General features: G+C 44.8%; 2 non-coding genes across 2 annotated transcripts; one reads left to right on the top strand and one right to left on the bottom strand.

Annotated features, from left to right (window-relative positions):
• Positions 1 to 9,727: 9,727 nt before the first annotated feature.
• Positions 9,728 to 9,802, bottom strand: Trnat-ugu (transfer RNA threonine (anticodon UGU)). The gene has a single exon. It is a non-coding gene; the product is annotated as a tRNA-Thr (tRNA).
• A 231-nt stretch (positions 9,803 to 10,033) lies between these two features.
• On the top strand, positions 10,034 to 10,108 carry Trnat-ugu (transfer RNA threonine (anticodon UGU)). The gene has a single exon. It is a non-coding gene; the product is annotated as a tRNA-Thr (tRNA).
• The last annotated feature ends 786 nt before the right edge of the window (positions 10,109 to 10,894 follow it).

Here is a 10,894-nt window from a genome sequence, read left to right as displayed (position 1 = left end):
GTCTTAGGTTTTTGCCTTTTCTTCCTGTGATGGTGATCTAAGAGACCGAAACAGGTAAACAACAGAGCTTTGTTCAAAATGGTTCAAATGACCCTGAGCACTATGGGACTTAACTTCTAAGGTCATCAGTCCCATAGAACTTAGAACTACTTAAACCTAAATAACTTAAGCACATCACACACTTCCATGCCCAAGGCAGGATTCCAACCTGCCACCGTAGCGGTTGCGCGATTCCAGATTGTAGCGCCTGGAACCGCTCGGCCACTCCGGCCGGCAACAGAGCTTTGTAATTGAGTAGGCTTTCGCGGCCAGAGTCAGTCGATATAAGAGTTTTCTGGGTATGGTACCGCGTCATATTGTATAAAACTACTGCTGGAGAAAACCAACGTTTCGCCCACGGTTGCAGCGGCCTTCTTCTAGGTCTACTAGTGCGTTCTAGCTATGCAGTGTCCCTTATGTTTTGTTATTACTGTTCACTGCGCATGCCATTACGACACAATTTTAAAAAGATACGTCATTCCATTGGTCGGTTAAGGAAGAAGGAGAGGTAACTTTATTTTAATAGGTTACTGCTGTGGAGGGAGAGCCTGACCTCTGTGTTCTTATTCCCAGAATGCCAGTCGTTCCTAGAATTTACGGTGTTTCAAAGATACATAAGGAATGTTATCCTTTGAGTGAATGGGATCAGTTCGCCTACTTACAGCTTGGCAAAGTACCTAGCCTGCAAATGAAGACGTCTAGTTGGCAAGACGGACTCTTATGTGAAGAACTCGACGCACTTTATAGAACGCCTAAAGGTAGAAACAATTCTACCTACGGATACCATGGTCAGCTTTGACGTGAAGTCACTATTTACGAACGTGCTAGTAGAAGAAAATTTCCACATCATTCAGGAGCATGTCCCGCCAGACATATGCGACCTGCTTGAGTTGTGCCTGACTTCAACGTACTTCAAATGCCAAGGAAAATACTACGAGCAGACAGACGGAGTAGCAATGGGGTCTCCCCTATCTCCGCTGGCAGCCGACGTATTCATGGAAGCCTTTGAAGCAACGGCCCTTGGTTCAGCTCCTTTACGCCAAAGTTGCTGGTTCAGATACGTGGACGACACGTTCGCTATGTGGCCTCATGGTGAAACGGAGCTACACAAATATCAGGAATATTTGAACAACATGTACGGGAAGATACAGTTCACTCTCGAACTGGAGAAGGATGGTGCAATTCCATTTCTAGACGTCGAAGTACACAGAACAACGCATGGCACACTGGGGCCCTGAATATATCGCAAGCCTACACATACAAACAGGTATCTGCACGCCCAATCCTACTACCACCCAGCGCAGAAGAAATCGGTCATCCGTTTTTTGACAATCCGTGCGCAGTGCCTAAGTTATGCTCAAAACATAACACCTGAGCTTAAAAGGCTACGAAAAACGTTTCTGGCCAATGCCTACAGCCAGAGGTCGATCCCGACAGCCTTGTCGACGAATACAAGTAACGAAGATAAGCGAGAAAGAGACAAACTGCAGCCAGCAGTCCGCTTACCTTATGTGAAAAACACCTTCGCCGGGTTGGAGTGAAGCCTGTCTTCTAGAGTGGTCGCATGATCCAGGATGTGCTAGGCTCCACTAAGGACAAGCTGGATGCATCACACACTGAACGCGAGTACAAGGTGGAATACGAATGTGGAGAGGCATACATCGGCGAGACTGGCAGGCCAATAACAACGAGCGCTATATTCGTCTAGGGTAACACAACAAATCTGCAGTGGCAGAACATCAGCAAGACTGCGAGAAAGAAAGAAATTTCAGCGAATCCTGTGCGTTGGCCCAGCAGCCGGTTATGACGAAACGCAAAATCTGATAGGCCATCGAAATACTTAAATACCCTGAGAACATGAGTAGACAGGATGGACTCAGACTTTCCCTGTCTTGGCTCCCAGCAATGAGAACCCAACAGACCGCACTGTCAATACAAGGAGCGAACACTATCGGCGAGTAACTGCCGCCGCGCGGCCGACGTCCAGCAGTTGCTAAACAGCACCCAACTTCTCATTCGCCGGAGACCACTAGTCATGGCATATAATACAAGAGCCAATGTACAACAGAGGTTTCGCTCTCCCTCCACGCCGGCCGAAGTGGCCGTGCGGTTAAAGGCGCTGCAGTCTGGAACCGCAAGACCGCTACGGTCGCAGGTTCGAATCCTGCCTCGGGCATGGATGTTTGTGATGTCCTTAGGTTAGGTAGGTTTAACTAGTTCTAAGTTCTAGGGGACTAATAACCTCAGCAGTTGAGTCCCATAGTGCTCAGAGCCATTTGAACCAATCTCCCTCCACCGCAGTAACGCATTAAAATAAAGTTCCCTCGCCTTCTTCCTTAACTGACCAATGAAATGAACTATCATTTTAAAATTAAGACGTAATGGGATGCGCAGTGAACAGTAATAACAAAATATAAGGGTCACTGCATAGCTAGAACGCACCAGTAGACGCAGAAAAAGGCCGTCGGAACCGTGTCCGAAACGTTAGTTTTTCCAGCTGTAATTTTATACAATATGACGCGGTACCATACCCAGAAAACTTTTATGTCGCCAGAGCTTTATTTCTACAGGTAACGACTGAAAATGCAGTTCTTTAAGAAAAGTGTAATCACAATCAGAGAGGAACAACAGACGCTTTCACAACCACAACAACAACAACAAAGGCAATCTCATCCTGCAACATCGAAACAACGTATACGAAGAGTAAGGGATCTACTCAACATGAAAGCGAAAATACAGGGCTACTACAAATGACTTATTCGTTTTCAAAGTGCTTTGTTTTCCAAACTATTACGATCACAAATACGATTCAAGCACGCACAGAACCGTGAGCTCACCGAGTGAGCATTGTACTCAATAGTTGGATTTACGAGTGCACTGGGCAGTGAGTTGGCAAAATGGCAACAAAACAAGAAAAGATTTTTTGCGTGTTGGAGTATGCGTTATGTTTATCTGTTAAACAAATTCAAATGGATCCAAGCACTATAGGACTTAACATCTGAGGTCGTCAGTTCCCTGGACTTAGAACTACTTAAACTTAACTAACCTAAGAACATCACTCACCTCCATGCCCGAGGCAGGATTCGAACCTGCGACAGTAGCAGCAGCATGGTTCAGGACTGAAGCGCCTAGAACCACTCGGCCACATAGCCGGCTCTGTTACAACAGTACAGTGTTCCTTCAGAAGTAATTCTGGAAAAGAGCCGCCATGTAAACATGGGCGTTGGTATCGACAATTCAGAGACACTGGTTGTCACTGTAAACAGAGAATTATCACCCGACCAAGTGTGCCAGATGCGGCCGTGGAGAGAGTTAGGGAAATTTTCATATGCATTCCCAAAAAATTAACTGTTCGCGTAAGCCACGATCTTGGAATACAACAGCAAACTGAGTGGAAAATTTTGAGACGGCGGCTGCGTTTCAAACCGTACCGTCTGCAGCTCCTGCAATTATTAAAGCCAGAAGATTATGGCCGGCGCCTTCAATATTGCATCAGAAGCCAGGAAGCACTTCAGGATCAGTATTTCGCCTCCAAGCTGAAATTCAGCGATGAAGAAACCTTCCGTTTCTCTGCAAAGGTTGATCGCCACAGTGTATCTTCCGTGTTAGTGCACCAAAATCGAACACAAATATGTAGACGAATGTTAGGAATGGAGTATTAAACAAAAACTCGTGAGTAATAAGTAATTTGATACTGTTTAACAGTAGTAATTTAAAACTTGAGAACAGTTTACGATCTTGGAAGGTTTTTAAGAAAACCAAACTGTTATACTGATCATTGAAGATACTTTGAAATAAAGCGAAAGGGGTATGTTCTAAATAAAACTTCTGTGACAGTCGCAAAATCGGTATATAACTTATATTACTTAAGAATGTTATGGACTTATTTACAAAACATGCTATATATGTGCATATACTGCACATAGCGTAGCCAGTGCCCACAGAAGTATTTTATTTTCTTCTGGAAGGCTATTATTTATTTAGAACATTGTGTTTGCTAGTGTAGAGACTATATCAGTTAATAGGCCCTAAGCATCAGTGACCCTAAAAACGATGTTTTACAACATCTTGCTACTATTGAACGGAATGGTTGAATGTCGCTATAATTAGGAATCGTGAAGTGGAAATTATAGCAAAGCTGTTTTAAGGCGGCAGCGTAATAAGTGTTTCGTATCATGGGATGTATTAATTTCATTGTGGCATATTGTACTGCTGTTTATGAACGTTTATAAGACTTGCTGCTTGAGAATGTTAGTACACAAAATTTGTGAGGCAAGCATTAGCCAGTGCTCAGAAATCCATATCCGTGCACTCTTTCTAAAGTAATAGGCACGAACAAGACAACGCTTTATTTTAATAGTGATACAATAATGGAAGTTGACGATTTGTTGTTGGTGTGAATAATTTTATTTCTTTCTCATTTAAGATGTATTAACTCAAGTGCAGTATTTTTTGTTTTAGTTCTTTTCAAAGCTTGATAAGTTTGTCAGGAAACACGTTTACCACTGATCTGAATAGACAGCCATTCATAGACACACGTAGACTCTGAAATCATTTAGGCATTTGAGAAGGAAGATCAAGAGCAGAAATAAGAACCTGTTAAAAAACTGCTACAAACGCTGTACTTACAATTACATATCTGAGTATACCATAAACTCTTTTAGATATATACCGTTACAGCCGAAAAATTTGTTAGAAAATCCCATTCATAGCAGGTTCCAATACCGAGGCATTGAGTATAAGAATCAATTTGGGAAGCCAGCATCGTTCTCTTCGGCTAGCTCCTAGTGGATATGGTTTGCCCATGGTGTTCCTCCGACGTGTTATAAACGGTCAAAGTAGAATTTATAAGGGCTCAATACATCTTATTAGAAATAGTATGAAACAAATTTTTTCTGTATAGATTGTTCGCGGTATTTCATTTTTCTGCTTCTAAATACTTCTGCCTTAACGATATTGTTGTTTAAAATGATTTTTCTATTATTTCTGATTCTCTGATATTCCTATCGATACTGTTGCGGGTTGGTAAGACCCAATTTATTAGCTTCAAAGTAACCCTTAACACAAAATGACATTCAAGTGCCAAACTGAACAAAACAACTGAATAATCTATCAGGAAAACCAGAGAGTAAACATAGATCACAGGCTGAGTCAAAGCTGCTCTTACAAGGAAACTTCACCAGCACGTAGCACTACACCAAACACACACACACACACACACACACACACACACACACACACACACAATACACTAGGTTGCGTACATTTAAAAGTCTAATTTTCAGAAAGACAGCAATATATTTTTCGTTTACTTGTTCTCGTTTATTTGGTAGAGTTGTTGAAGGATTACTTCTAATATTTTCTTTTAGTCTGGTAGATCGCATTACTTCTCATTATCCAACCATCTGTAGTTTGAATAAAGACATTCTGGGTGTTACACAATATCATTATAAAACGGTGAAAATGCTATACGACCAAAGCTCTGAAGAGGATCACAGAAGATAGCGTCAAAATGTCGGTTGTATAAATGTTTTATATGCCGTGTCGTAACACCCAAAAGAATTACACTACTGGCCATTAAAATTGCTACACCTGGAAGAAATGCAGATGATAAACGGGTATTCATTGGAAAAATATATCATACTAGATGTGGTGTCACCGCCAGACACCACACTTGCTAGGTGGTAACTTAAATCGGCCGCGGTCCTGTAGTACATGTCGGACCCGCGTGTCGCCACTGTATAATCGCAAACCTAGCGCCACCACATGGCAGGTCACAAGACACGGAATAGACCTCGCCCCAGTTGTACGGACGACATAGCTTGCGACCAGACGTACGAAGCTTTCCTCTCATTTGCCGAGAGACAGATTGAATAGCCTTCAGCTTAGTCCATAGCTACTACCTAGCAAGGCGCCATTTGTATCAGTGCTTATAGCGTACTAATATTCAAGAGAGATGTATTCCAACAAGAGAATAAAAGTTAAGTAACATCTACGTACTTTCCTTCTTATTCATTAATAAGTCTCATGTTCCAGTACTTCAAGCCCGTCTGCGTTAGTTTAGCGTGCACCTAGCTACCTCATTGTGTCTATGCTTTCTGAAATAGACACAACACTAGAACTGACATGAGATTACATTTTCACGCAATTTGGGTGCATATATCCTGACAAATCAGCACCCAGAAGAACCACCTCTGGTTGTAATAACGGCCTTGATACGCCTGGGAATTGTGTCAAACAGAGCATGGATGGCGTGTACAGGTACAGCTGCCCATGCAACTTCAACACGATACCACAGTTCATCAAGAGTAGTGACTGGCGATTGTGATGAGCCACTTGTTCGGCCACCATTGACCAGACGTTTTCAATTGGTGATAGGTCTGAAGAATGTGCTGGCCAGGGCAGCAGTCGAACATTTTCTGTATCCAGAAAAGCCCGTACAAGACCTGCAACATGCGGTCGTGCATTATCCTGCTGAAATGTAGGGTTTCGCATGGATCGAATGAAGGCTAGAGCCACGGGTCGTAACACATCTGAACTGTAACGTCAACTGTTCAAAGTGCCGTCAATGCAAACAAGAGGTGACCGAGACGTGTAACCAGTGGCACCCTATACCATCACGCTGGGTGATACGCTAGTATGGCGATGACGAATACACGCTTCCAATGTGCGTTCACCGCGATCTCGCCAAACACGGATACGACCATCATGATGCTGTAAACAGAACCTGGATTCATCCGAAAAAATGACGTTTTGCAATTCGTGCACCCAGGTTCGTCGTAGAGTACACCATCGCAGGTGCTCCTGTCTGTGATGCAGCGTCAAGGGTAACCGCAGCCATGGTCTCCGAGCTGATAGTCCATGCTGCTGCAAACGTCGTCAAACTGTTCGTGCAGATGATTGTTGTCTTGCAAACGTCCCCATCTGTTGACCCGGGGTCGAGACGTGGATGCACGATCCGTTACAGCCATGCGGATAAGATGCTGTCATCTCGACTGCTAGTGATACGAGGCCAGTGGGATCCAACACGGCGTTCCGTATTACCCTCCTGAACCCACCGATTCCATATTCTGCTAACAGTCATTGGATCTCGACCAACACGAGCAGCGATGTCGTGATACGATAAACCGCAATCGCGATAGGCTACAATCGGACCTTTATCAAAGTCGGAAACGTGATGGTACGCATTTCTCCTCCTTACACGAGGCATCACAACAACGTTCCACCAGGCAACGCCGGTCAACTGCTGTTTGTGTATGAGAAACCGGTTGGAAACTTTCCTCATGTCAGCACGTTGTAGGTGTCGCCACCGGCGCCAACCTTGTGTGAATGCTCTGGTAAGCTAGTCATTTGCATATCACAGCATCTTCTTCCTGTCGGTTAAATTTCGCGTCTGTAGCACGTCATCTTCGTGGAGTAGCAATTTTAATGGCCAAGTGTATATTCAAATTGAACATCACCGTACAAGAATAAAATTTACTTCTAATATTCGTGTGGCAGCCATTATTTTTCTAATAATCAGTCGCTCATCTCTACTCCGTCCATGATATATTTCAGTGTTAGGCATTCACTTCTATGTAAAAAGTCTTGTCTTACCACCACATTATAGTGATTTAATTTTTCCATTGAAAAGACGTGAAGCAGAGTTCAAGCCATTATAAAGGCAAAACAGTGGATACACCTCATATTAATGTCCATATCCGTCTTTGGATACTTTCGATCACACAGTAAACATCTTCCATTTATTAATTCTTACATCGACTGCAAATTTCTCCAGTCTATTATGCTATATGATTTCTGCAAGATATGTCAATTTACTAACTGCTGTCATTTTACGAAATTATATTTTTAAGAGTAAGTGAATATATTTTCAGCAATGAGAACAGTACTTTATATCATGAATGTAAATCAAGAACAGGTTGTGCCACCTTTGTGAAAATAAGCACCCTGCAAGCATACATGCTCACATGTACAAAGTGCGTTCAAAAAGTATTGTAACACATTTGTTTCTGAATGCAGACTGGTTTTATTCAGGGTTACAGTACACCATATTATTCTCCACTATTTTAGCGACAAAAAGCATATTTTTCAACCTAATCTCCGTTCAATGTGGTGGCCTTATGCCACCTCACTGGGAGAGCACGTGCTACCGCTTGATACCACTCTAGTGGTCGATGTCGAAGACAATTTCCTGACGCGTCAATAACCTCTCCATCATCCACGTACCGCATCCCGCGGAGTGTTTCTTTCGTTGGGCCATAAAAATGGTAGCGAGAAGATTCGAGATCCGGTCTGTAGGGTGGATAGACAAAAACAGTCCTTTGAACTTCTGCGATGAGCTCATCTGAGGACTTGTGTGAGGCCTTGCGTTGTGATTGAGATGGAGAAGTTCGTTTGTATTGTTGTAGTGACAAACACGCTTAAGTCGTTTCTTCAGTTTCCTGAGGGTAGCACAGTACACTTCCGAGCTGACCCTTGCACGATGAGGGAGGACATCCGACAGAATAACCCCTTCAGTCTCCCAGAAGACCGTCACCGTGACTAAACCGGTTGAGGGTGCGGCTTTCAGCTTTTTATGCGGAGGAGAGGTGGTATGGCGCCACTCCAAGGTTGCAGTTTTGTTTCCAGTTCGAAGTGATGAACCCATGTTTCATAATCTACGGCGATGTTCGACAAGAAACCGGCACAACCAGCCTCGTAACGTGCGATAAATTCCACAGAGACAGTCCTCCGTTACTCTTCACAGTCTTAGGCAACGAGGAACTCAGCCATCACGCACATTTGGTTACCCATGGGGTGAACGAGTGTGTCGACACTACAAACAGAGACGTCCAGTTGAGCAGCGAGGTGGATGGTAGTAATCCTTTGATTATATATGACGGTAGTATCTGTTCCCGAAAGAACAGTTACCGTGGATGACCATGCAGCTTTGCTAGAAATGAAGTGATAGTTAAATGAACACCCTAGCTGCAAACAGGCGTTGATGTACTTCATTGAGGACACGTTGAAAATGTGTGCCCCGACCGGGACTCGAACCCGGGATTTCCTGCTTACATGGCAGACGCTCTATCCATCTGAGCCATCGCGGGCACAGAGGATAGTGCGTCTGCAGGGACTTATCCCTTGCACGCTCCCCGTGAGATACACATTCCCTACATGTCCACACCACTACATTCGTAGTGCGCCTAATAGATGTTTGCGCATCATACTCATTACTCGTGGCAGATTAATCTACCAAGTCCCGTACGAGTTTGGGCATAGCGTGTGCGTTCGCACAAGAAGGTCAATGGCCGGGAAGCCATATTTTTAACTATATATGACGGTAGTATCTGTTCCCGAAAGCCCGCATCTCGTCGTCGTGCGGTAGCGTTCTCGCTTCCCACGCCCGGGTTCCCGGGTTCGATTCCCGACGGGGTCAGGGATTTTCTCTGCCTCGTGATGGCTGGGTGTTGTGTGTGATGTCCTTAGGTTAGTTAGGTTTAAGTAGTTCTAAGTTCTAGGGGACTGATGACCATAGATGTTAAGTCCCATAGTGCTCAGAGCCATTTTTTTTTTTTTTTTTTGTTCCCGAAAGAACAGTTACCGTGGATGACCATGCAGCTTTGCTAGAAATGAAATGATAGTTAAATGAACACCCTAGCTGCAAACAGGCGTTGATGTACTTCATTGAGGACACGTTGAAAATGTGTGCCCCGACCGGGACTCGAACCCGGGATCTCCTGCTTACATGGCAGACGCTCTATCCATCTGAGCCACCGAGGGCACAGAGGATAGTGCGTCTGCAGGGACTTATCCCTTGCACGCTCCCCGTGAGATACACATTCCCTACATGTCCACACCACTACATTCGTAGTGCGCCTAATAGATGTTTGCCCATCATACTCATTACTCGTGGCAGATTAATCTACGAATGTAGTGGTGTGGACATGTAGGGAATGTGTATCTCACGGGGAGCGTGCAAGGGATAAGTCCCTGCAGACGCACTCTCCTCTGTGCCCTCGGTGGCTCAGATGGATAGAGCGTCTGCCATGTAAGCAGGAGATCCCGGGTTCGAGTCCCGGTCGGGGCACACATTTTCAACGTGTCCTCAATGAAGTACATCAACGCCTGTTTGCAGCTAGGGTGTTCATTTAACTATCATTTCAATCCTTTGATTACCTCGTATGAGAGTCCACACGTTCCAACATTGCAGGAGTCACAGCTGTGTGCGGTCGACCGGCACAAGGGATATCTGACCGGTTTGCGTGACATTGTAGCGATGATGACAGACACCAGGCCCATACCAGACCTCCATAGACATTCTGCAAGTGCTTATATCTGCGACGCTCTGGTTGTCCGCCAATGACAGCTCTTTGCTTGGAACGCGTATTCATTACAGACGCCATTTTGAAGGCCACATATAGCGCCGCCATTTGCTGCAGCTTTAGGGAACTATACCGACAGAAGTTGGAATATTCCACGATTCCCTACAACAAATTTTTTCAGCTGAAATCGGTCGGGGATGGAAAATGTGTTGCCTTACTTACTGAACGCCCAGGTTATGTACCCAGAAATGTTGGCGTCCATGTGGCTAGGCATGCACTTAGCAGCAGTTTGACAGTGGCTAAATGTGCAGGGGAATGGGGGAGACAGAAGGGTTGGAGGGGTAGAGAGAGAGAGAGAGAAGAGAGAGAGAAGAGAGAGACAGAGACTGTTGCAGGATGCAGCTGCTTGACGCCTATGTGAGGAGGAGGTAGTTTTGTGACACACAGGCACAGTGTGGCGTCGGGACGCCGGCGCCGTCGTCCGTCACGACGCTCGGCGCTCTGGGCTCGGTGCGCGGTGCTCACGGCTCCTTAACATCCTCGTTAATTCC

This window comes from Schistocerca nitens, chromosome 7, assembly GCF_023898315.1.
Source record: "Schistocerca nitens isolate TAMUIC-IGC-003100 chromosome 7, iqSchNite1.1, whole genome shotgun sequence".
NCBI lineage: Eukaryota > Metazoa > Arthropoda > Insecta > Orthoptera > Acrididae > Schistocerca > Schistocerca nitens.
The sequence above is the reverse complement of the archived record's forward strand: the minus strand, read 5'-3'. Positions and strand labels throughout refer to the sequence as shown.